Below are 26317 nucleotides of genomic sequence, written 5' to 3' on the forward strand. Positions count from 1 at the left end.
ATAAAGATAAGGTTTTATAAATAGATAGTGTCAAGGACCCTTCTAATTTAATCTCATATAAAAATGTGCAGCTTCTAGTGTCTACAAAAGAAAGATTATTTTAATAAGCACAAAATAATATATATAGAGAGAGAAACACAACCATTTTCTGCAAAATTGATAACCATTATATATTTGGAAGAATCACATATAAGAAGAAAAGTAGGTAAAAATTATAAAAGATAGTCAAATAAATCTACATTAAAATGGTAAATAAAATTATAACATGTTCAACTTTACAGAGAAGTAAATAGGAAAAATAGATTAAAGATTATCTATCTACCACATTAAGTAAAATACTCTAAAGAAATATGAGAGTCAAAATTAATGCCTAAGTCTGACTATAATCACATGGGATCTTAGCCAAGTAGGGAAGTTGTTTTCACAAACATCTTTTCTCATTTCCCCTTTCTCTGGAAATAAAATCTAAATATAATTGCATATTCTCTTTTTCCCTTTCCTTCTTTCCTGTTATAAACTTCTCTCCTGATCATTATTTCATCCTAGTGTTTGTCCTTCCTTTTACCTTCATTCTCATTACAGACAGACTCTGAGGAAAGTGGCTAAAAATGCAGTATGTGTGTGTGTGGGGGGTGGTTGGTAACATATAGGCATAATTTCTTTCTGGATAAAACTATTAAGTATTGAGAGAATTAGGTGGAAACCTTGGAATCTCTTCTCTGGGCTTCTCTCTTATTCAGAGGTTATTAAAATCTTGTCCTCACAATGGGAAAAACATCTTCCTGTTGTCTCTAACAAATGAAGCCCCTTTATCCTTCAAAACTTTTCACTAAATAGAAAGTGAACTCTGAGTAGAGGTTCTCTTCATATACTTGATGTGAAGAGAGACACATAGAAATAATGACAATTCAGTGTGTCACATTCTATAAAAAAATGCCAAAATGTGTATTTAATAAACATTGGTTGTTAAAAATGTATAGTTTTAATTATTACTCTCAACTTTGTTGGTCTTTAATAAACATTTATCAGCCAAACAAATATTAATAGAATATTTATTTAAAGTTTATGGAATGATATACACTAATACAATTGAAACTTCAAAATGAATTATACACTTCAGAAAATGTTTTTAAACAGCATTTAATTTCTATTCTAAATGAAGAAAATATAACATTTATAAAATTTGAGTAAAAAAATTCAAAACTGCCAGGTTTTGGGGATTTATGTGCACATTATTTTGCTTTATTTCTAGTCTTTAATTCTAGGTGATAGATTTATTTGGATAACTGCTTCTAAAACAAAAATATAAAATAAGGCAAAGTTTAATATTTTACTTAAATCACAAAGTAATTTAATAATAAATTTATTTTGAGAACTGCATTAATTAAAATAGATTTCTTTGACTAGTTTTCTGCGCTTACAAAAACAATCATTGTTACTCATGTTTCACAGGGAGACTAGAGAGGTAAATTTTTCCTTCCTTTTGTATGGGTACCAATGACAAAATTAACAATGCAGAATTACAGAGAGATAATCAGTGATATAAAGCTATAGAAAATGATGAGGAAAGAAAAGTTTGATTACTGGTAAGAACAGGTTTTGTTATTTCTTTTTCATTTCTTTATTAAAAAGTCTAACACTTATTCATTGTCTTAATGATTACATACTTGTCAACTAGGAAGATTTCTACATGGTGCTAAACAAAAACTACCATTAAGTTACAGAAAAGACACAACACAAAACGGTATTTCAAATGTGTCTGGTACCTTTCAAGGGAATAGATTACATACCACGCCTTAGGGCTAAATAAATTAAATACCAGACATCTACAATATATTCTCAGATGCTTTGACGTGTGGTTATTACATCATCTGCCTTCAAGGCGGAAGCAGAGATGCTTAGGAGGAGCTTTGAATCATGTAATTAGAGGAGTCCTGTGTGACTTTGTGGGTCAACAAAACCATATGAAGTGTCTTCTGCTCTCTAGAGATCAGAGGTCATTTGATGTTTTCATAATTTTAGCTAGAAAATGCCCTTGTCATTAGAATCAGAGTTTATACTTTTCAATCCACTGGCAAACAATGCACTAAAATATGTGAGAACATTTATCAAATTGAGCATGATCCTAGAGTGACCCCTTTTAAGGAAGCTTTCTTCAAGGCATTTATAACCAAGGTCATTATCAGATTACCTGTGACTCAGGGTATTATATCAAAATTGAACTTCTAGAAAATTCTGATGACTTGGGGCCAGAGGTTGAGTCCTCCATGTGCTCATTAAACAAAGCTACAGTGACCCCTCCAACTCCTCTCTCTACTTGGCACACAATTGTGCCACTTTCCCTAGTCTCTCCTTCAGTGGGCTGCAACAAACGCCACAGAGCGGGAGGGACAAATGAGCCAAGAATGAACCCTGGAAAAATAAGGCCCATTTCTTTCCTATATCAATATATTTCTCTCCTGTGGGTGTCTGTGTCTCATGAGGTTTTACCCATATAGCTGCAAGGCAGAAGTCAAATGAGAAAGATACCCTCCTTCCATCAGTTTCTTCTCACTCCCAACTACACACAAACACACACACACACACACACACACACACACACACACACGTGCACCCACAAGCATGTGGGCATATACATGCTTAACTCCAGCAACATTCCTATTCTCTAGTGATATTTCCTTTGCTCACTCCCACTTTATCCCCTTGGTCCTTCCTATGGAGAGGAAAAATTATCTGATGAACTAACTCAGAAAAAGGAGATCTAACATTGCCTAAAGCTATTCATATTTGCATTTTAAAAGAGTGTCTAAGGAGAGTTAAGTATTAATTTTTTTCAGAGGCTAGCAAAAAAATCTGAATTACTATATGAGGCATTGAGAAATGACTTATTTCTTAAAAAAATAATTGAATGCTAATTCTGTCCAAATATTGAAAGACAGGGAGGATATAGCAGAGAGCTAAAGGGACATATGTGTTGCCTCCATAATGCTTTTAGTCATATTCCAATAATGGGACATGGAAATGTATCACAAACCGTCCACTAAATATGAGACAGAAACTTCAAAAGAGAGTGATTATGGTACTATGGGGCTGAATCAGGTAGAACTTGGAAACCTAGCCAAAAATGTGAAGACTGGGATGAAATCTTTAACAAATAATAAAAGGTGAGTATTTAAAATGCTTGTAGCTCATGGACTTCAAAAAAGGTGTTTATGGTGAAGTTCAGTGTAAAGGAGGGTTTTGTACCTAATGAGGTCAGGGACCTGACCATACAGTACCTCTACAGGGAAGGTGGCCCTGTGGATTGATCACCCACACCAAGGCCATTTTGAAAGTGAAAGGGGTTCCTACTACTAACAACAGGCATAGTTGAGTTGCCAGTTACCAAGTAACTGGAAACCGATGGTCATCCTAATCATATGCCATCTTTCATAATGGGCTTTACCCAAAAGGCCATGAAGAGTCCCTGACATTTGTTAACAGAAAGGAAACAGCTTTGAGCTTGCTTGATTCTCTGCCTGAACAGTGAAGGGAATTGATAGGAGGGGGACTATTGTAGCAGCCACATAATGTATAATGACACTTAGTCGAGAGTGAGGGTATTAAAGCTGGTATAAAGTAGTGGAAAGGAAGAAAAAAAAGTAACAAGGATACCTCCTAGGCTCCTGTCTTACAACTGGATAGGTGGTAATAACATTCATTAAAAAGGAGACAGAAAAGAAACAGCTTTAGGCTGTGGTCAAGAGTAGGAAGAGGAGGTCTAGTTTCTCTTACATCTATAGAGTTTAGAATGTGTTTGAGAGAATAAATCATGTAAAGTGAGTTAAAAATAAAGTGTTTCACAGATGAGAATCAGAGTTGGAGATATAAATCTTTGAGTCATATGCATATCAATGGTAATTGAAGCATGCCCACGGATATTGCCTAGAGAGAGTTTAAACTGAGGAAGATAGAAAAGATGAAACCTTAAGGTCTGAAAATAGATGGCACAGGAGAATGAAACTGCAAAAGAGGCTGAAAAAAAGTTGCCTACGTGGTACAGAACAACTAGGAGAGGATGATGCTTTGGAACCCGAGGTAAGAAAGTAGTTGGGAGAGGGACCTACAGTGATGACAAATGACATAGGTCAAATAAGGCGAGGGCTGAAAAATTATATTTGATTTATTAAATTGGAGGGTTGGGGCATGGATTTAGTAGCAGATTTCCCCAGGTAGAGTCCCACCGCCTTCGTTTACTACCTGGTCCTAATGTAAGCCATTTAAACTGTCTTTGCCTTGGTTTTCTCATTTGTAAAATGGGGAAAGTGATAATCTTACTCAAAGGACTGTTTTGAAAACCACTTATCAAAGTGTGCTCTGTGGACATGAGGGGATTCCAGGGACCCTTCAGAAGATCTGTGAGATCAAGACTACTTTCATAATAATGTTAAGACCTTTTTATTTTTATTTTTTCCCTGTGTTGACTTGCACAATCCAAGGTAGTAGCACTAAAATAAATCTTCACTGTATTTTTCTCTACAATATACTTGCAGTTTTAAAAAAGCCAATTTCATTTAATATTGCTATCAAATGAAATGTAAGAAATATTAATTGTATTACATTTTGATCTTTCATATTATAAAACGAAATGTGTAAACACTGACAAGACCCGCATATCTCAGTGAACCAATAGTTTTCAAATGCATGATGTTCCAAAATTCTACATGGATAAGGGTATCCATTCAATGTGAAAAAAACTCCAGTGGATTCAAATGTAACAGACTATGAAAAATGTATTGACATGATTTCAGACTCAACATTGAAATAACCTTTAGGTTATTAATATAGTCTTCTGTTTTTCTTTTTTTATTTTAAATATGGAACATTTCACTAATTTGCATGTCATCCTTGCACAGGTGCCATGCTAATCTTCTCTGTATTGTTCCAGTCTTAGTGTATGTGCAGCTGAAGTGAGCACCGATTTTTCAAATAGATATCTAAATGAAGCTAGAATTTTTCATATGCTTCATGGAAAACATTACATCACAACAGACCGAATGCAAAAGAAAATATAGAGTTTAGCTGATTCTATTAAATCAAGCATTAAAAAGTCTTTAAAAATATAAAACAGTGCTCCTCTTTTCACTATGTTGTGTTTGTGGTGAAAAATTGCTTAATTTTCATAAAAAACATGTTAGGTTGCAATGACTTATCATTTTTATTGCTAAACTAATAAAATAAAGAAATATTTAAACTGTTTCATTTTTAAATATGAAAAACATTAATAGTTAAAGTCTACAGAGCTTTGAGATCTTTAATAAGGGTATAAATGGTCTCTGACAAAAACGCTTGAGGATCCCAGGTTTTGAGGATAAAATAAGGTAATTCATAATGTATGAGTTAATTCTTGTTAAGTACTTGGAACACTGTCTCAAAATTCTATATGTGTTTATAAATGGAGACAGACATTTATAAATGTATATATAGAAAAATAGATGACAAATGGAGAAAGAGAGAAAAAGAAGGGACATCTGTAATACTTTCAACAATAATTATTTTTAAAAGGGAGAGGGAAAAAAAATAGATGACTGGCAGATGGATAGAAAGGTAGGTAGAGAGACAGATACACAATCATTGGCTAAACTAACTAGCATGTTTTGGGTTTACATTGAAGATGGAACTTGGATTAAAGTATATCGAAGAGAGATGGAGATATTTGGGAAATATAAGCATTGCCCGTAGGCAAAGTGATTTTCTACCCCCTCCAGAGGATGATTCTGTATGAAAATCCTGACATGTTACTATCGTGGAGATGTGACCTGATGCCTTTTATAAGGAGAAACAGGAGGGGGGAAACTCCATGAAAAACAACAACAACAACAAAAAGTGAAGGCTTGATAGAGCAGTGTGATAGAGACAGAAACTTCAATGAAAATTCCTTATGATAGGCTGGTGCTTCAGAGAAGAAAAATACTGTGAAAAACAGGATATAGACATTTCACATTAAAATAAAGGCTCCCAATCTGATTTTCTCTGTGAGAGAAATCTGCTTCTTCTCTTGATCCTGACAGAGACCTTGAATGTGCCTGCTGATTATAGCTAAAGAGAAAGTCACATAGAATACAAGCCTCTTTCTCGTATCTTTGAGTTAAAGGTTGATCTGAAAATCCATCGGGAGATCCTAAAGAAATGTGAAAAGCTGTGAAAAGAAGATGGCTCATGATACATGAGAAATGCATTTATGGGGCAGTAGATTATCTATAAATTATTTGGCAGCCTCAGGTCTTCAAGGGGTAAGAGTGAGGAAAAGGAAAAGGACAGTGGTCCTTACTTTTTTTATTAAAAAAGAAATAATTAATCCTTTGAGAATATGGTGAAAGGTATGGACACTCACCCAAGAAAAACACGTATAGATAGTTTTTTAGCATACATTTTCAGAGGACTATACTCCAGGCCTAAAGATCATCCGTGTATAGGTTAAATAATCTGAGAATATCAGGATCAAAAATAACACTTCCTAAAACCATTCTTCATTAAGTTGCTCTACATTTTAACACACCATAAGCAATATCCTGATTGCCTGGCATATAGATGAGGTTGGATATAAGAATAAAACTGTAGCCAGGGAAAGAAGCTCTTGTTGGGACCAGCTCCCTCACTTCACATAAGTTGAAATTAAATTGTAGAGATATTAAAAAATCTTGCTCAGAATTATAAAATCAATCAGAGAACTAGCTGACCCTTCCAACACTCTAATCACCACCCCCACAACCTCCTGAAGATAAAGAGTTGCATGTGCTCAATTTGTATAGCATATTAGTGCCCCTACCCGGTTGGATTCCAAATTGGGGAACATATATCACCAAAATCAGAAGACTATGTAGCAAGTGAAGGGAGATGCTTTATCTGTGGAAACTAAGAACACAACTATAGAGTAAAAGTAAGTGAAACACAACTAAACATAATCGATTACACCCACAAGTTGTAGAAAACAACATATTAAAATGCACCACACAGTGGAGATACTTAATTGGGTTGGGTCAGTTATTCACAATTGTAATCATTCAATTACAAAATGCCCTTGTATCAGCCAAAGTCACGGAAGGAAAGAGGTAGGTATACAAAAGGAGTAATGGAGAGTTTACCTAAAGGGATATTTACAGGTGTGTGGGCAGTGTTAAGGTAAACCAGGAAGGGATGGTGCAGAATACCAGGACTGGCCACATGGAGAGCCACTGCACCCTTTAGGCCTGAAGGCGCAGACATTGCACAGGAATGCGGTCGGGTTGGAGCTGTGGAATCAATGTCCCGGCCTCACTCACCTTTCACCCTTCAATCTCCTGTCAGTGCCTTACTTGGACAAACCAGAAGCCAGAGGGCAAGTGTGCCTATTGATTCAGTTCAAAATGATAACCACCATGATAGGTCTGGATGGATAACTGGGGAGGATATGGAAAATCTCTGGAACACATGGATGGCTCCTCAATCTGTTGGAAACTCAGAGCCATTCCTTAAGGATACACCACGTTCTGTGCACAAGACCACATATTTCTAGATCTTATATCTCTAAAAGTAGTCACTAAACAGAAGGGAGCAACTTACTCCCATATTCAATATACACTAATGTAGATTTAGACATCACCTGAAATTAGTAGGCTGTGGAAGGAATACAACAATCTCATGCTGTGTTTCAACATCTAAATGTACCTGGCAATCCTAGGAGATCAAAAAGTGCTTCCTAAGGAGCTGCTGCCCGAAGACGATGCTCAGCAATATAGTCTCCCAAGCGGTCCTCTAGGTGGGAGAACTAAAAAAAGCAACTGATTGAGGAGAGAGGGGAAGAGTTTACTCCCAAGAGTTTTACTCTCTACCTCTCACCAGAGGCCACGTGATTATGGACCAGTAGTTCCTTGGAATTGTTTGCAGCCAAGAATGCTAGAAGTTCACGACTAATAAGAGAAAGCCTTTGGAAGCAGCTAACAGAACTAGAATACCTAGTTCTCACAGTAAGCAAAACGTTTGCCTAAAAAGTATTCAATAGCCTAAAGGTAGCTAATAATGCCTGGGATAGAAGATGTAATACAAGGAGCTACCTGACTCTGTGTTGGACTAAAACAGCCTTAATCCCATGGGGCATTGTGCACATCCCTATCCCTCCTAGCCCTTGCCCATTCTTGGGGAACACAATAAATCAGAATGGGAATGTAATCCTTATTGTTAGAATATCTCCAGCAAGAGGACAGAGCTCTCCAAATGTCTCATTAGACAAAGGGGAAAACTATTAGCCTGTTAGTGATGTGGTAACCTAAAATGCCCAAGTGGCTACTGAAATCAACCTTCAGATTGTCAGTAATAAGAGGTGCATGACAGAGGTTTATATTTCATTTTGCTTTGTAGTTCTGCTTTTAGTCAAAATAAATTTTGATATCCAACTGAAGCATAATCCCTCATTGCTTTTCTTACCTTAAACTTGAAAAACCTCAGTAAGTTGTGCAGACAGATGCTTAATGAAGCCTATACTCATAAAACAATATTTTTCTGCACAGGACTATGGACTCCAATACATCTCTTCTAATTGGAATCAAGTCTCCTGACCGGAGCTCCTCTGGCCTTCTCTAAGCCATATGCTCAGAGTGCACGGAAGCAATCCACCGCACCAGCCGTGTCCTCATTATGCAAAATGTGTTATAGCTTGGACTGCATGGTTGACACGGATTATTCCAGTTTGGCAGAGATATGCCAACAAATGTGTAAATATGTGAGGTGAAATTAAAGACTGGGAAAGTGAGCTTGAGGGTGGAACTATTCAAACACCTGAATTTTCAAAACAAAGACTATTATTTCTCATTGTGCAGTATCTGAGGTCAAGTCAAATTTAGGCCCCTTTGGATCTGACTCCAGTGTTCACATTCTTTATACTTTCCACACTATTTATCCTTGATATGTCTGAGAGAGGGCCTGGAATAATATGTGTAATCACATTAGTGTGGTTAAATCTTCATTTCCACATGAATTCTTATCGCTTAGAAACTTGTTCTTTTATATTTCAATTTGCTTTGGATATCTCAGTTCATCCACAGTGGAGGGAATAATCTCTGACTCCAAAGTAAAAAATGGAGTCCAATTACTGGCCAAAAGTCAAAACTGAATTTAAATCTGTTGGCTCCTTAGAATTTATTTGACTTTGACCTTTAGTTAATCCTTAGACTTCTGGTGCTAAGCAACACTAAGGATGACTGGCATCTTATTCTTATATTTAGCTATTTTATAAACATTTTGTAGCTGCTTCATAAGAAATTGCTTGCAAGTATAAGAAATATAAACAATAAAACCATAGCCAATTTTCTGGGTGAATTATTTTAAATGTTTAGAATGAGGGTGTAATTTCTTTTAGATTTTTTGATTGGATTCATTCTCCAGTTTGGAAGCACAATAAAGAATACAAGCTATTGACAGCATAACCTGAAAATCTAAGTGGTTTACAATAAAGTTTATTTCTCTACACCTGCTGCTGGTCAGCTCCTACCCTGCTCTATCATATTCACTTCAGGACTCGGCCTCTATCTAGAGCATTACTGCCTTTTGTTCCCGGAAAAAGTGAGAGATGGGCAACTCACATGCTGGTTCTTAAAACTTTTGATTAGTCATGACATTTAATCATCATGAACATATCGCATATCAATGCCTGAATTCAAAAGGGCAGGAAGAGAACTGCAAGTCACATGCCAGGGCCTGATGGCAATGGGGGAGGGGTGCATAATGATTTTGAAGGGAGGTAAAGAGAGTAATTTTAAACATTAGTAAGATCTACTTAATTGTTTTAATAGAATGATGAAGGCTTGGGAAGGGTGGGGGTGGAGTAGAGGGGTCAATGGAAAAAAAAGGGGACATCTGTAATACTTTCAACAATAAAGGTAAATTGAAAAAAATTTACTTAATTGTCTTAAAGTTTGATGCACAGTGTTGCTTATTTAAATACATTGTTGCTATCTCAGAGTAATATGATAATTTTCCCTTGATTTTTTTTATTGATCTTAAACTTAGACAGATTGATCTTAAACATAGACAGATTGTGTTGTGCTATATACACACTATATAACTCCTCAAGATTACCAAGGCTTTCCATTGATAGTCAAATTAGGTAAAAAACAATATTACTTGCAATAGTTTTTAAAAAGTAACTATATTTACTAGTAAACCACATGACCTCAAACAAGTTACTTAATCTCTCCGTTTCCTCTCCAATAAAATGGGAATAGCTGCTTATAGGTTTGATGTAAATAGTAAACCATGTTTGAAAGGCAGCTCTGAAAAGAAAGGAATACAATACCACATGAGCTCACTTTATATTGATTTATATATATTCTAAACCTATATTTTTATTACTATTTACTAAATATACTCACAGAATATAACACTAATTTGTTCTCTCTCTATGTGAGCTTCTCTTTTAGTTATTTGGGATATATAAGTGAACAAAACAGATAAAAGTTCCTGCCCATGGCCAGCATGCATTTTGGAGAGGAAAGACAGAACTAATTAGAAAAAGCATATAGTGTGTTGAGTGTTAAGAAATTCCATGGGGGAAAAATAGAGCAGGGCCAGAAAATAAAAAGTGGGGTGTGGCACATGTTGCAAAATTACATATATGGTCATGCAGTCCTCATTGAGAAGATGACTTTTGAGCAAAATTTGTAAAGATAATAAGTACATGTAGCAATAAAATATCTTCTAGAACAAAGGCTCAATACAGTGCATTAGTTAGCATATATTTATTCACAGATGGACTGAAGGGCATATACACATCTAGCCTCAAGAATTTTCTTTCACAGGGCTAAGCTACCATAATGTTGAGCTGTACTGAATCTGCAGACCTACTTCATGGCAGCCTAGAGAAAGGAAATGATATTCTCAATTAATCTTTAATATATAATGTCCTTACTACTGGGAGAGAGCAGAATGTAGTAAATCTTACCAGAGCAGCACACTCTGGAGCATAATGCCATGGTAGGAGATGAGTGTGTCAGTTTCTTTGAGTTAATATTTAAAGAAAAAGCAATTGTGCAATGGTGTATGGGTGAATCCTACATCCGAGGCATCTTGAGTCTAAAAATCCCTATTAACAACACACATATGAGAGAAAAAGTAAAGGTAATCATGGGCTCTGAACTTCATTAGGCAGCTTTCTTTCATCCTTCAGTAGTCATGTTACACCACAGTGGATCCCAGAGTGAATTTTAAACTTACTGTATTCCAGGAGCTGAGCTAGACCCACGGGGTAAAAAAATCACTAAGCATATTCCAATGCGGGCTCCCAAACACTCCACAGCCCACCTTAAACCTCACACTTCTCTTAGTGCTGAAATAGCCAACAGTTTGTTTTACCCATTCCATCCCTCTCACCACTTGAAAAAAATAAAATGGCTGAAGGATTGGGTGATCCCTGGGTGAGGGAGAAATTCACAGGCTGTATATTTGCATTCTTTCATCCTGAATATCTGGCTGAACATAACCACTGAGGAGTAAGTTAAGGTGGTACTTCAGAGGCTAACAGGAACAGGCAGTGTAACACTCAAAATTGATTTGCCCCCTGAGGATCTAACTCTTCTGCAATGCTCATTAAAACTTAACTTAAATTTTTAAAGGGTTTAGAAAACCCTTTAAAAACATTTTCCAGTGTGACCTCACTCCAACTGACTGTCCTGCTTGGTTAAACTTACTGGGGAGGGAATGGAATTTTTCTGCTGGGTTGCAAATGATTGCATAGACAAAGGGAATAGTTAAAATGCTTTTACTTGTGATAAAATTGATTGAACAAGCATAGAGGTTCCAATTCTCTCTAATTAAGCTCTAAAATGGCTTCTGCATTCTTTTTTTTTTAAACCAAGGGGGAATTCCCTTGAAGTGAACAAATATTTCATATAGTCAAGTATGCATTAAAATAAGCAATAGGGAATGAGCACAGTATCCAATATCAAGAGGAAAACTGAAAAATGGAAAAGGGTAGATAAATAAATTAATAATCAAGGATTTTGGCAGCCTGACCAAATCGTCACCTGTTATTCTTATTTTTATAATTATGCATCCTGTAATTTACTCAGCTGTGCCTATAATTCTCAAGTATGTACCAAGTTAATACAGAAGTTAAAGTTGTTAAGGTCAAGCTAACTGTTTATTTTACTTACAACCATTTCAATAAAATATATATATATATTTAATTTTTATAAGAAATTTCAAAGAACAAGAAGTTTAGCACTTTCTAAAAATAAAAAAGTAAATAACCATGCAATTGATTGTGCATTATGTACAGTACCATATAATGTTTGCTTATCTTTTTTTCCTGGCACAAATGGTGCATTTCATATAGTACTTCAATTCAAATTCTGGGAATTTATTTGTTAATACTAATTCACAGTTTTAAAAATGATGCTTAAAGCAAATTAGAACAAAGCCTTGTCTAAAAGAAAGCTTTTTCCCATTTTAAAATCATTTTTATTTTTCAATTACAGTTGACATAAATTATTATATTAGTTTTATTTGTATGCCCCAATGATCAGACATTGCATAACTTACTAAGTGATCATCCAGATAAATCTTGCAGCCATCTGACATCAAACATATTTATTAGAATATTATTGACTATATTCCCTATGCTGTACTTTATATCCTTGTGACTATTCTTTTCTATTCGTATTAGTAATTAGAGAGAGAGAAAAAAAGGGACATATCAATTTGTTGTTTCACTTATTTATTCATTCATTGGTTGTTTTTTGTATGTACCCCTGACCAGGGATAGAACCCACAACCTTAGCTTATTTGGATGACGCTTTAACCAACTGAGCTGCCTGGCCAAAACTCCCATGACTATTCTGTAACAACCAATTTTAACTTCCTAATCCCTTCACCTTTTTTACCCATTCCCCAATCCTCCTCCCATCTGGTGACCATCAAAATATTTTTAAAAAGTTTTATAGATAATTTGCTCTAAATGGAAATTTACGTGTTATTCTTCATTTAATTTATATTTAAATGTAAAAATATTTTACAATGTAAAATTTTAGATGTAAATAGCCATTAAATACTGAAAAAAATTATACATAAAGACATTCCCAACATCATATCAATTGAAGTATCTTATAAACAGTATTTACTCATCAAACTCAATAGACACACACACACATACATCACACACACACACACACTTTTTATGGGTATAACCATTAAAACAATAAACTTGTGGCATTGTGGTATTAAACGGGGAACAAATTAATTCAGATTTAATGCCTGCCAAATATAAAATATTCTACATGAACAGGATTTGTTTCACCCAGATGTTTATACTTTTTCTGAACTTTGAGAATATATAGTGTAAGAGGCAAAACAAATTGTCTATAGTGATGCCTTATTCATAAGATAACACCTGGAAGGTTTTCCTACTCCTATGAGATGGCAAATTAATACTTCAGTGGACTGAAACTTATGCTAAAAATGGAAAGATGTATTACATTTTGATGTCTCTGATAAGAACATATAAGATATAACTTCATACAAAAGGAAGATCATGTTCAATAAACATTCTTCACTCTCAATGAAAATAGAGGCATCCTACTTATATCTGATCGTGTTTCAGCTAAACTGCAAGCTAAAACAATTTCTTGGGAATGAAAAGTTCTTGTTTGCTGTACACCATGCTCCTAGCACTCCCTTTACTTTATTTTTTTCATACTTTTCTATATTCTGTTTCACCAACCTTGTTCTCAGTAGCTTTGGTAACGCCCAACGGCAGTTATTAACTAAACACCAATAATGTAAACATTAGGAGGCTAAGGGGAGGCTTTACTTTTGAGGATCCTGTTTTCAGGAGGAAAGGCAGAAAGGCCTAAACAAATGTTGAAAGCTGTGTCCAACAAAGAACACAGCAGTTTTGAAAATTTCTGTCTTAACACCTATTGGAAGCAAAACTATACCTCATGCCAGTTCTCTCAAACAGAGCAAAAGGCAGACAGAGACCTATGTCAAAGAAAGTGGCTTGGCCAGCATGAAGTGTTTGACCTGTGGTGAAGCGATATGCTTAGTATTTTTCTCTTGGTTATATATTTTAAAGACATACAAAATATCATCTCTAAGAAGAAAAGATCATGTTTCAATTCTTTATATAATTAAGCAAAAAGACCTGCGTAAACTGGTTTGAAAAGCATGATAATTGTTTCTCTAGCTTTTATCTCTCTAGAGGTACATAGAATAAGGAGCAATTCATTTGAACTTCTTAACAAATATAGAATATTTAAATGTAAGAAGTATTTCTTTAAATGAAATATATGATAGTGAAATATGCTAAATCAGAGACAAATAAATCTGAAAAGCTGCAATAATCAGAGATACCTGACTATTAGGCAGCCCTGTAGCAATACAAATGCACTTTTAGTGTCTCCTTGTGTGCCATGAGTGAGGGCTCTAATTTTATATGCAGAATATGTGGCAGAGACTAAGGACTACCAATACTTGCTGGGTCAGTGAGAGGAGTGTTAACATACTGGCGCCACTTCCAGAGAAATTAATGTATGGAAATTAGAGAAGTTGGTCTGAGTACAGGGTTAGCATGCCAATGAATGGAAAAAAGAATGACCTTCAAACACAGAGGGAGATGGTTTTAAACAAGGAGAACAGGATAATAGAAGCAGGAAAATAATGATTCACAATTATTTTCTATTCACAAAAAGGAAATACTGAAATAAAATTATGTTTAGATAGAAATAGAAAGAAAACTTCTGTATCTAATTTTAGCCTCCCAATTGTTTCAAGGAAAAATAAACCTTGTGTTTCTCATCCTATATTTTGACAAAGCCCACAGTCAATTATACCTAAAAAATATTACTAAAATAATATCGGACTCTATATTTTATTCTTATCCATATCATTATTATATATCATGGGTAGATATCTAAACTTTTCTTAAGATTCATGATACTCTATTAGTGATTACCCTTTCTTCCTATTTTTGGAATTACTCACAAGTAATTTGTAAATATAATTTATGACAGAGAAATGTTAAAAACACAACACAATCATTGCCATACAATGTATAAAGAAATGTAAATACCACACAAGTAATTCACTTTCTGCTATGTTTTGTGTGGTATTCATCCACAGTGCAGAAAACAGCTGCCTCCACATGCATCTAACAAAAATTTAAAACAACAACAAAAATGTCTCTACATAACAGTTGAAGTGCATGATGACAAGGCACTGGTTCAACACAAGGCCATGTACAATTGGATGCTAATCTGCATATTAAAGTCAAATGCGTGTGTGCCATTCTCTCTCTAGTGCCCTAAGTCAAACTACAGCATTGATTGTTCTAATGGATCTACTTTGGAAGGAGTGCCTGGCAGTCATACAATGGCTTGCCTCATTCTTCACTTAAAACAAAGTCACAGATAATGACCAGAAAATAATGTTAACAGATTAAAATTTGCTATTGCTAGTTGTACTTTTACCTATTACTTAAGAATGAAGGGATCATAAAGAAAAGAATTAAGGGTTGGATAGCTTAAACCTAGACCTGAAAAAAAAGGAAGAAAGGAAGGAAGGAAGGAAAGAAGGAAGGAAGGAAGGAAGGAAGGAGGAAGGAAGGAAGGAAGGAGGGAGGGAGGGAGGAGGAGGAAGGAAACAAGGGCACTCAAGGTTACCATAGTACCCCTAATTCTCAGACTTGATTTTCTTTGTGCTTGCAGCGGTTCTCAACCTGCGGGTTGCGAACAATGAAAATACATCCTGCATATCAGATATTTACATTACGATTCATAACAGTAGCAAAATTACAGTTATGAAGTAGCAACGAAAATAATTTTATGGTTGGGGGTCACCACTACATGAGGAACTGTATTAAAGGGTCGCGGCATTAGGAAGGTTGAGAACCACTGGAGAATAGAGGTCACATTATGAAATATATGTTCCTCTGCTAACATTTGTGAGTATTCTTTTCGTCTAATTCAGAGCTATCATTACCAGGCACAATCCCCTCTGGGTGTCAGGGCAGTGTACTTACTTGGAATTCTTCAATTAAGCATCTTAATTGGACCTACAAGGGCACTGAAATTTAGAATATGAAAGCAATGAAGCATTTGGGAATAAAAATCTCAAAATAACATTTTACCTAATTATTATCCATATTTCATTCTGAAAGTTACATTCAGGATACTATTGCATCAATCTGCGTGGTTTACTGAAACACACTTTAGAGGTGTCTAAAAGGATCTTTACCCTTTAAAGTGTCAGTTCAGTATTTTCCATTTCCCTAGAGATAATTGATGCCAATCCGATGTCCTTAAAAAAGTGCACAGAAAACAATCTCTTTTTTACATAAGGTCATGGGTGAATCTAAATGTCATAAGCTGATTTCCCCATTGATCAATTAAGGTGCTATTCTTGGCCCATTTAAAATAATATATATGCATAATGTTAACTTTCCAATATAATTTACATAATAAAGACATTGTAATACTTTGAATTCTCTATACTTTTAACATTTTGAATCAATGACATAACTAAACAGATTGCTTCAGAACAAATACTTGCTGAAATATTTGTCAGGTGAATGTACTTTGATTTTTGAGAAACCCCTGTCCATATACTTATGTATCAAATGTATTATTACCTAAATGTATTTTTACAGCTCATATTTTACATAATAGTTTATGATTCATATTTTTTATGATTCATATTTTCTAATCTGATAGAAAAAAAACATAGCTTATTTAAAGCCCTTTTAATTTTTAGCATTTTTTATTTTATTCTTAACATTCATAGAAAAGGCACCAAAAAGGAGGAGAGGAAAACATGTTCCTCAACTCCTTAGAGCCCCTGGCTGGGTCTGAAAATTAAACTGACAAGGATGAATTGACAGGAGAAAAGCATACAGAGGTAATTAATATAAGTTCTATGTAATGGGAGCCTTCATAAGGAAATGAAGACCCAAAGAAACAGAGCTGAGTCTGTTTGTGCCAGGTTTGTGGAGAGTGGGAAGTCATGCAGAAATGTGTGAGATTAGGGGCCACACAGTCATGGTAGTGAACTGGGGTAACTTAGCAAGGCCTTTGCTAGGATTCTTCTTTTTTTTAAAATATATTTTATTGATTTTTTTACAAGAGAGGAAGGGAGAGGGATAGAGAGTTAGAAACATCAATGAGAGAGAACATCGATCAGCTGCCTCCTGCACACTCCCTACTGGGGATGTGCCTGCAACCAAGGTACATGCCCTTGACCAGAATCAAACCTGGGACCCTTGAGTGCGCAGGCTGACATTCTATCCACTGAGCCAAACCAGTTGGGGCTGCTAGGTTTCTTCTTAGCATCCTTTTGTCTTCAGAGATAACGATGCTCCATTCCCTGAGGAATAGGCAGGAAGAGCATCTCTGACCTGAAGAATTTCTAACTTATTTCAAGGGGAGGTGGGAGGGGAAAAGGTTAAGGTGACCATTCTGCTTCTGCTGTTTTCTCAAATTCTTTAAGCTTAAAATATTCAATATACCAAGGTACCATATTTTGGAGAAGTGTGTCCTGAACTCCATTACAAATAACAACTCAGATTGCAACTGCATAGGAGCCATTTCATACAGGGCAGGATTCTAAAGTCAACTAGAATTTTCGAACTAGTTATGCAACAGGTGTGGACGAGGTTGATCACATGATTTATTTCCTAACCCAGGCTGCTTTAGAGTGAAATGTGTGCTAGTATTAGTTACACAGCTAGCAAAGTTGTGAACCTGGAAGGAAATATGGTTACTCTAGGATGAACAAATGGTTGATTGCGAATCAAAATATTTGTTTGGTATGTGCACAAACATTTCAAGTGGAATCAGCTTTTCAAAGGAACTTATGAATTGAGAAAAACTAAAAGTGAAAAATCATTGTTTTCTCCAGCTTTGAGACTTTATGACAAAGGGACATAAAATCAGGACATTGTGTAAAATGATAAAAACAATACACCATCGCTCATCACTCAGTCAGTTCATAATATATTCTCATTTTAAAACTATTTTAACCCCTAGAGTGCCAGGGAGCGCGATCTTGCTCCTCCTGTCTTTCGCCAAAAGTGCCGGGAGCGCTATCAAAGCTTCGAAATGGCGTCCAGTTCTAAGTCTGCTTTTATTAGTGATGATGATATTGCTAATATGTCAATGTAGTAATGGTTTCCTTAAGTTTTTGAATATGTAACTTCATTTACTTGCGATTCATAATTTTTTTCCTAAACTGCTGTAAAATCAGCAGAAATGCTTTGGCAATTTTAGCACAGTTCCTAGGATATTGGTTGGCACTCAAAGGGTTAAGGTAGGAAAAAAAAAGATAGGAAACAATTCACCCAATTGTTTCATTTTCACAACTTTACAGATGACACTGAGAGATAAATGAAATCATCATAAATATTTTGATTACATAATGTAACCACTAACTGTTCATTCACAGATATTATATAAAAACTAGAGGCCCAGTGCACACGAAATCGTGCGCCCTTAGGGTCCCTAGGCCTAGCCTGGCCTCTGTCGCATGGCCTCTGCCGCCCTGTGACACTAAGTGAAGCTCCCCCCTCCAGGATGCTGCAAATCCCGTGACTGCTCCCCGAGGCTCCCCCCAGCCCCCCCGACTTCTCCATGAAGCTTGCTGCCACCCCGAAAAGCTCGCCGCTGGATGCTCCGAGAAACTCCCCCTTCCCCCCACCCCATGACTGCTCCGCAAAACTCCCCTGCCCCCCACTGCTTCGTGAAACTCGCTGCCGTGCCAGGGTGACTGCTCCGCTAAGCTCACGGCCACTGCCACTCAACAGTCCCCAGTCCCACCCTGCCACCAGCCCCCCTCATGGTGAGCGGCTCGGGACCGTGCATGGGTGGGGGACCAAGAGGTGCTCCATGCACTTCATGGTGACAGGTCACCCATTCGGTTGTGATGGCACCTAGCTCTTTATATATATTAGGATAATGGAAGATGATTTTCTTAAAAATCATAATTGTGATAATATAAATCAATTAGTAATTATTTATAAGTTTAAATCACCCTTTCTTGAGAAAAAAAGTCACAAAACACCTTTGTATCCAAAGCAAATAACAAAAGTTCATAATAATCTACCTTATCTCTTTAAGGTAAATAGACCACATAAAATAGTACCACAGAACATTATAAATAAAATTATTTGCTTTAGAAAGCACACTGAAAAAATCCTTCCCACATCAAATACAATTAGCAAACACTGAATTTCTTAGACATTCCAGTATCTTTTGGTAAAAAAGACTTCTGTGTCTACCTACTCATGAACAGCTAAAAATATGTGGAATCTTTAATTGTAAGTATTAACTTCAGTATTTTCCTGAAAAAAAAAGATTTCACTAAAATTTTGTCATTTTATCTAAAAAACCAGCATATCATGTGTTAATGCGCAAACTATTAAAATAACTGGCATGGACTGACACGGTGGCATAATCTTGTAACTCACCCTACTATTATTTGCAGCAGCAAGACTGTGCCATACCAGACAACTATCACTTTGCCAGGCACATGCTTTACTCACAGTCTGATTCTTCTCCCCTAAAAACATTAATTTCTATTACAGACAACAGAGATCAACAGGGAGATTAGGAGTTGTATACCGTTCAAATTGTCCACTCTGTTACAAGTGTTGATAACTCGTGGTGAAGAAATGAAACTGAAGTAAAATGAGGCTTCGAAGTACTCTGCTTAACTGTAATTAAATGCAATAAATGTAGCCTTAATCTAGCAGGTGAAGTAGTTTTCACAAGCATAGTACACCACAGATATTATACCATATCTATTTATTGCCTTGGTCCCATAAATTCCTAATGAATCCCTTCTAGGTATTTAAATGCAAAACTATTTTTTTAATTCTTACTTTAAATAGTTAATTTTAACAGAAGTTATATCTTCCATTTCTGAAGGAAAAATACATTTAATAACCACTAGGGCATGGTTTTCCCCAAACATATAGTTATATTTGCTTGGAGGAAGTCGGCCATGCATTACCAAAAAAAGTCAGCACTCCTGGTGTGGCTGATGTATTCCCCTTTGGGTTTATCTTCCAATATCCATAGAAGAAAATTCACAGTACACATAGTACCTTCTCTTTAACTAAATCTGATCGATTTTTCTTAAGGAAAACATGGTTATTCTTTGCAATGAGTTTTATGTCCTGAGCACCAATGAAATATGCAATGAATACACAGATAGTGGATCCCACTATTATGAAAACATTGAGTAGTTTGTAAAAGGTAAAGCGTAGAGGTAGTGCAATGTTCTGTTTTTCCTAAATATATTCTGGTCTGCCTACTAAAGTGGGTACTTCAGGGCATATTCCGGCTATAATTTAATCACTTTTGGTAAATGAGTATCACTTACAGTAAACCTGATTGTGCTCTGCTCAGAAGGATTTCTGCAATCTTTTTATTTGCTGTCAGCTCCTTTTGAAAATAAAATTTCCCACTATAGTATTACCCTTAGAGTCACAACGATGCTCAACAGAGTTCTTTGTAAAAAGAAACATAAGCTAATTAAAATATGAGAATGTGCAGCTCATAACATAAAACCATAAGTGTTTAAAACCTTTTGGCTAACTTCTGTAGTACTAATTTCATAGGTTCTTATAAATCAAAACTTTTTCCAATGATTAAAGGATTGCAATTAAATATTACTTTTCTGGTTTTGGGTTTTTTTTACTTTTAGTTTTTAAAATCTTCAAATATATAAAGTGATACCAAAAATGTATAAATCTGCATATCCCTATCACATAATGTCAATTTTTTTTTCAATCTATAGCCCATCTTATCCCATTCAATATTATTTTGAAGGAAATCCTGAACATCATATAATTTTATTCTTAAGTATTTCACATATATACATATACTAGAGGCCCAGTTCACAAATTCATGCACGGGTGGGGTCCCTCAGCCTGGCTGGCAATCAGGGCTGATTGGGGCCATCTGGCCCAGTCCCGATCGGGGGGCTGATGGGGGTTGGCCAGGCAGGAAGAGACTGTGGGAGGTAGGCCAGCCAGCTGGGGAGGGACCACAAAAGGGCTCCAGGGTATGTCTGGCCCTCTCTCCCAGTCCGCATCAGCCGGACCCCAGCAGCAAGCTAAACTACCGGTCGGAGCATCTTCCCCCTGGTGGTTAGTGCACATCATAGCAACTGGTCAAGCAGTTGACCGAACAGTCGACCACTCGGTCGAACACTTAGCATATTATGCTTTTCTTATATAGGATATGAAGTATTATATACAGAGTGTCTCAAAAAATGTATGCAAACTTTGAATGTTTATTTAAAATAAATCAGTGTTTATTAACATACAGTTCATTTTCAAAATTAAGTGAGTTATCAGCTGTTAAAGTGTGTATTCATTTTTGGGGACACCCGATATATCCTATATAATAAAAGGGTAATATGTAAATTGACCCTAATGGCGGAACAATCAGAATGACCACTCGACCAGTCACTATGAGGCTCACTGACTACCTCGACCAGCAGGCTTCAATCGCCTGATGAAGCAGTCACTCACTCCCTAAGTAGTCCTGCAGGTCCAATCTCTGGAGAACGGGCCAGGCACTGACAGACTAGCGCTGCCAGCACGATCCCAATAGTGCTGCCAGCCTCCTGGATATCATCCTCAGGCACTGCGGCCCCTTCTCCTCCCTAGACGCTCCACAAAGAAGAAAGGATATAAAAGCAACTGCCAGGTGGCTCCCAACAACCGGTGCAAATGTCAGTGGGATGGATCCTGATCCCGGGCTGGCCAGGGCATCCCACTGCCTACCCAGAGGGCTGATTTCATCCCACCACCCCCTCGTGGGGACCCCACCCATGCACAAATTCGTGCACTGGTCCTCTAGTGTATATTTAATGAGGATTCCCTTTTTAAATATAGCCACAACATTGTAATTACCTTTAAAAATATTTTACAATGATTTCTTAATATTGAATCTCCAGTCAGTGATCAGATTTCTTGTCTCATAAATGTCTTAATTTAAAAATTTGCTTCTTTTGTAAGGGTTTAATTAAAATCTATACATTGTTAGAGGTTAATGTGTTTAACTCTTTTCCAAGTATATTAAAGCCAACTTCTACTAGAAAGTTAAGTTGATTAAACCTCCTTCCTCTTATTTAAACCACTTTATTGATGTACTAGAGGCCTGGTGCATGAATTTGTGCACCAGTGGGGTCCCTCGGCCTGGCCTGAGGGATCAGGCCGAAACCAGCTCTCTGACATCTCCCAAGGGGTCCCGGATTGTAGAGAGTAGATTTCTAGTATGACTGAAACATTGTACCCTTTGACTCACAGCATACCTCCTTGTCTCCACCTCCTCAGCAGCCCCTGGCAACCATCAATCTACTCTCTGCTTATGTAAGTTTAACTTCCTTAGATTCCTCACATAACTATTATCATACAGCATCTGTCCTTTGCTATCCAACTTGTTTCACTTAGCATAATGTCCTCCAGGTTCATCTAAGTTGTTGGAAATGGCCGAACTTCCTGCCATCTTTTTTAAGGCTGAATAATATTTAACTGTATGTACAGGCCACATTTTCTTTATCCATTCACCCAATGATAGACATGTAGGTGGGTTCTACCACTTGAGCATTGTAAACAATGCTACAATGAACATGGTATACAGATTCTTAAGTCTTTTTAAATGTATAGGTTTTCACTCCTCTCACATGCACACACACTCTCTCTTCCTTGCAATTTATTTGCTGAAGAAACTAGGTTTCTTGTACTATCCAGTTTCCCATAGTCTGGATTATACTGAAAGGTATCTGTATTTCCTGTAAACTGGAAATTGGATCTAGAGGTTTAATCAAATTGAGGTTTAATACTTTTGGCAATAATGCACCATGAGTGCTATTGTGAAGTATTCTAACAGTAGAAACATTCACATTTTGACCATTGTAAGGTTGTGGTTAAAAGCACAGACTCTGGGGGCTGACTATGTGGAAACTAATCCTTGTTTTGCCTCAGTGTAGTGGTGAAACCTTATGCAAATGCATTAATCATTACCTCACTTTCTTCACCTTTGAAATGGGGATAATAAGCATACCTAACAAATAAAATTTCTGTCAAGACTAGATAATTAACTCAGATAAAACACTTCAAGATACATACATACAATATTCAATGTTAGCTATCATTACCAAATAGATAGAATTAATTGTAAGAAGAAATATGCAGAAAATATAAAATATTTGCAGCAATTTTTATCCACATAGCAGCTAAATTGACAAGTCTAGGATGCGCAGCTCTTCTATTCCTAATATAAAAGTTTAAATGTGAGTGGACTAAAAGGTCCAAATACATCAGGGAACTGGTAATGAAAGATGCAACCTTTTGCTGGTAGGTCAATGATTACACATCCTACAGGTTACTAATGATTTAAAGAAATTGCTGCTCTCCAATTCTGTTAAATGTATTGTGCCCCTCCATATATGCCATTCTTGGCTCAACCTCAGAAAATAACCACAAGCATGATCAATTCATATATTATTCTTAATTAAAAATACTTTGACAGCATCTAGGGAAGAAAAACAATTATTTCAGCTGGGCAGAAGAAATGGGTTCATCTCTTGCTATACAGAGCAATAATTTGCAAATAAAGTTTTCTCTTTTAGAGATATGGCATTAATGTTTCACACATTCAATCAGTGGTTTACAGAATTAATTTCTAAGGGGGCAAAATCACTTAATATGCATTTTTTCACATCACAATCTTGAGAATGGCTATTAACTGAGGACTTAGCAAACATTAAGTTATAAAATCCGTAAGATTGGAAAATGGTGAAGATTTGAAGTCAGTTGAGCAATGGAAAATTTAGGCTGGGTATTTAAGGAAACTGCCTATTAGCAAGAACTATTAGATAATGGAATGGTATTTTTTCTTAAGCTCCATAAATTTCAAAAGTAAATTGGAAAACATATTGGAAGAAAATGTTCCACCCCACCAGGGGAATAAATGAAATGGTCTTTTCGTCTCCTGTTTCTATAAGCTGGTCTGCAAATTAGATGTATAAAATTTGCCTACCCAAACTATGACCACGGTAAGTCCCACATTAGGTTTAGTGTGAGTTTCACTGGGGAAAGTTCCATTTCCAGATCTTCAGCCAAAAGCTGAATAATACCAATATGGAAATTTGGAGCAAAATCAATTGTTAAAGTCAGATTATGAGATTTCAACTGCCATTCTATGTTATTTCCACTTGCCAGATCAACACCCAAGAGTCATTTTGACATTTAAAAAAAAATCCCAATTACACATCCAACTGCTGATTTACAAAGCAAAAGGCAACCTATGATTTTGGCTTTAAAACCTAGCTTGCCTCAGGGATAGCTGGATGAAAGCAATTCTAGCCTACTGTTTAAGGACTAATATCCCCACATTTCCATATCCCATTTAGGACGGGTAGATTTTAGTACTTCAGCTTAAACGGTATCACTTTATATAAGGTACTGCAGTGGAGTAGGCAGCAAGCAGAATGGGATAATAAATGGCAGACAAGCAAAGAGGCTGCGGCTGCAGGTAGCTCTCTATGCCAACTGCCAAAGGAAAATGTCTGCGAAAAGCGAACACCTTTTTTTTTCCATGAGCGAAGGATGAGAACTTAATAGTAAAACAGTAAATTGAGTGTCTGTCCTTTTACCTCTTACTAGAATTTCTTTGTTGTCCTTTGCATGGGGAAGGTTAACAGCTCAACCTAATTCTTCACTCCAAGGAACTTTACAGGCTGTCATTCGGTTAAGGTCTAATGGGCCTTCCGGGATTTGAGAGCTGAACGCTGCTCTCACTGGAGCAGGCTGCTCCACCGAGGGCCTGGAAAAGAGTGTTTGCATTGGAGAGAAGGTGCTGCTGCTCCAACTGCTTCTCCACCTGCACAAACAGAACCTTTGGGGACAGTAGCAGCGCAGTTAACAGGGATCCCAGGAATGAGAAAGGTGTTAAAGTAGCTAGTTCTTCTGTTTGCCAAGGATTTTCCGGCCTTGATGTTTTTGGCAACATTTTGAAATCTCCCACTTCTCTCACCCTGAGCTTTTCCCTTCTCATTTCTCAGGGATGGTTTTGAGAACTGGGCTGACTAGTCCAAACAGAAAGACAGAATTTTAAGAGGATGTGAGGGTCACACGCCTGGGTTCCCCATGTGGCTCCAGGAGGCATTTGGCTGCTGTGGAGATTTGGGGGTAGGGGGTGGTGAACAGCAATAAAAGGATCAAGTTGCTAACAGCCTCAACCTCCTTATTGGAGAAGGGCACTCCTAAAACCTCTTACCGACTAAATCAGGTGGAAAATTTCAAAACATTACCCACTGAAAATGCCACCGATTTCACTCAGCAGACTCTGAAAGTCAAGTTCTTATTTAACCATGTTAAATTGGTACAACATTCCTGGTGAGAGCACCTTATAAGCTATTTCTTTTCTAAAATTTCCAATGAAAAACCTAACTCATCTGTACTAGCCTGTTGTGATATAGTGATACAGTCCTGTGTCTCAAACCTAATATTACAAAAATGTTACTTTTGATTCTGAAACACACATACAATATAATTATTTTCTTATGTTTATAAATTTTGTATTGTAATAAAATATGTACATATCACATAAAATATGCCATTTTAATAATTTTAAATGTCCAAAATCAGTGGCATTTACTACGTTTACAATGTTGTACAACTATCACCGCTATTTCCAAAACTTTTTCATTACCCCAAACAGAAACTCTGTAAAATAAATGTTTTTAAAAAATGGTTTTTCCTGACTGTTTTTCCTGACTATCAACCTCAAAGTAATCGTGATCAGCATTCGTGTATGTATTTTCTAAAAAGGAAATGAGTTAGCCTAAAATAATTAATGGAAAAGTGTAAAACCACTGCCACTAAACCTGCTCTGCCCATATGGTAGATTTAATTAATTTCAGCTGATCAGACATTTTTGTATAATGTAAAATTTCAGTGATTAAGATTGATGACCTACATAATCATACAAATGATTAAAAAATAGCTCAAACAAAATAGATCCAGAGATGTGGAAGGAAGCATGGATCAGACTGATGAATCTCAGAGGCAAGGAAAGTCGGGTTAGGTAAGGGGAGGCAGGAAGAGATTAACCAAATAACTTATATGCATATAAGTATAACCCATGGACACAGACAATGGTGCAGTAAGTAGGGTTGGGAAGGGTGTGGGTAGAAGGGAGGGTACATCTGCAATACTTTCCACAATAAAGACAAATTTAAATATAAATAAATGGATTCATGCACACCACAAAATAACTCAAACAATAAAAATAAACAAATA

At 36.4% G+C, this 26317-nt stretch overlaps 1 non-coding gene and 1 pseudogene across 1 annotated transcript; one reads left to right on the forward strand and one right to left on the reverse strand.

The window, feature by feature from the left end:
- The first annotated feature begins 3015 nt into the window (after nucleotides 1-3015).
- Nucleotides 3016-26317, forward strand: part of LOC102437536 — a 111597-nt pseudogene continuing 88295 nt past the window's right edge.
- Nucleotides 4851-4957, reverse strand: LOC111825676. The gene has a single exon (XR_002828871.1). It is a non-coding gene; the product is annotated as a U6 spliceosomal RNA (small nuclear RNA).

The sequence above is a fragment of the Myotis lucifugus genome, unplaced genomic scaffold (assembly GCF_000147115.1).
Source record: "Myotis lucifugus unplaced genomic scaffold, Myoluc2.0 scaffold_0, whole genome shotgun sequence".
NCBI classification, from domain to species: Eukaryota; Metazoa; Chordata; class Mammalia; order Chiroptera; family Vespertilionidae; genus Myotis; species Myotis lucifugus.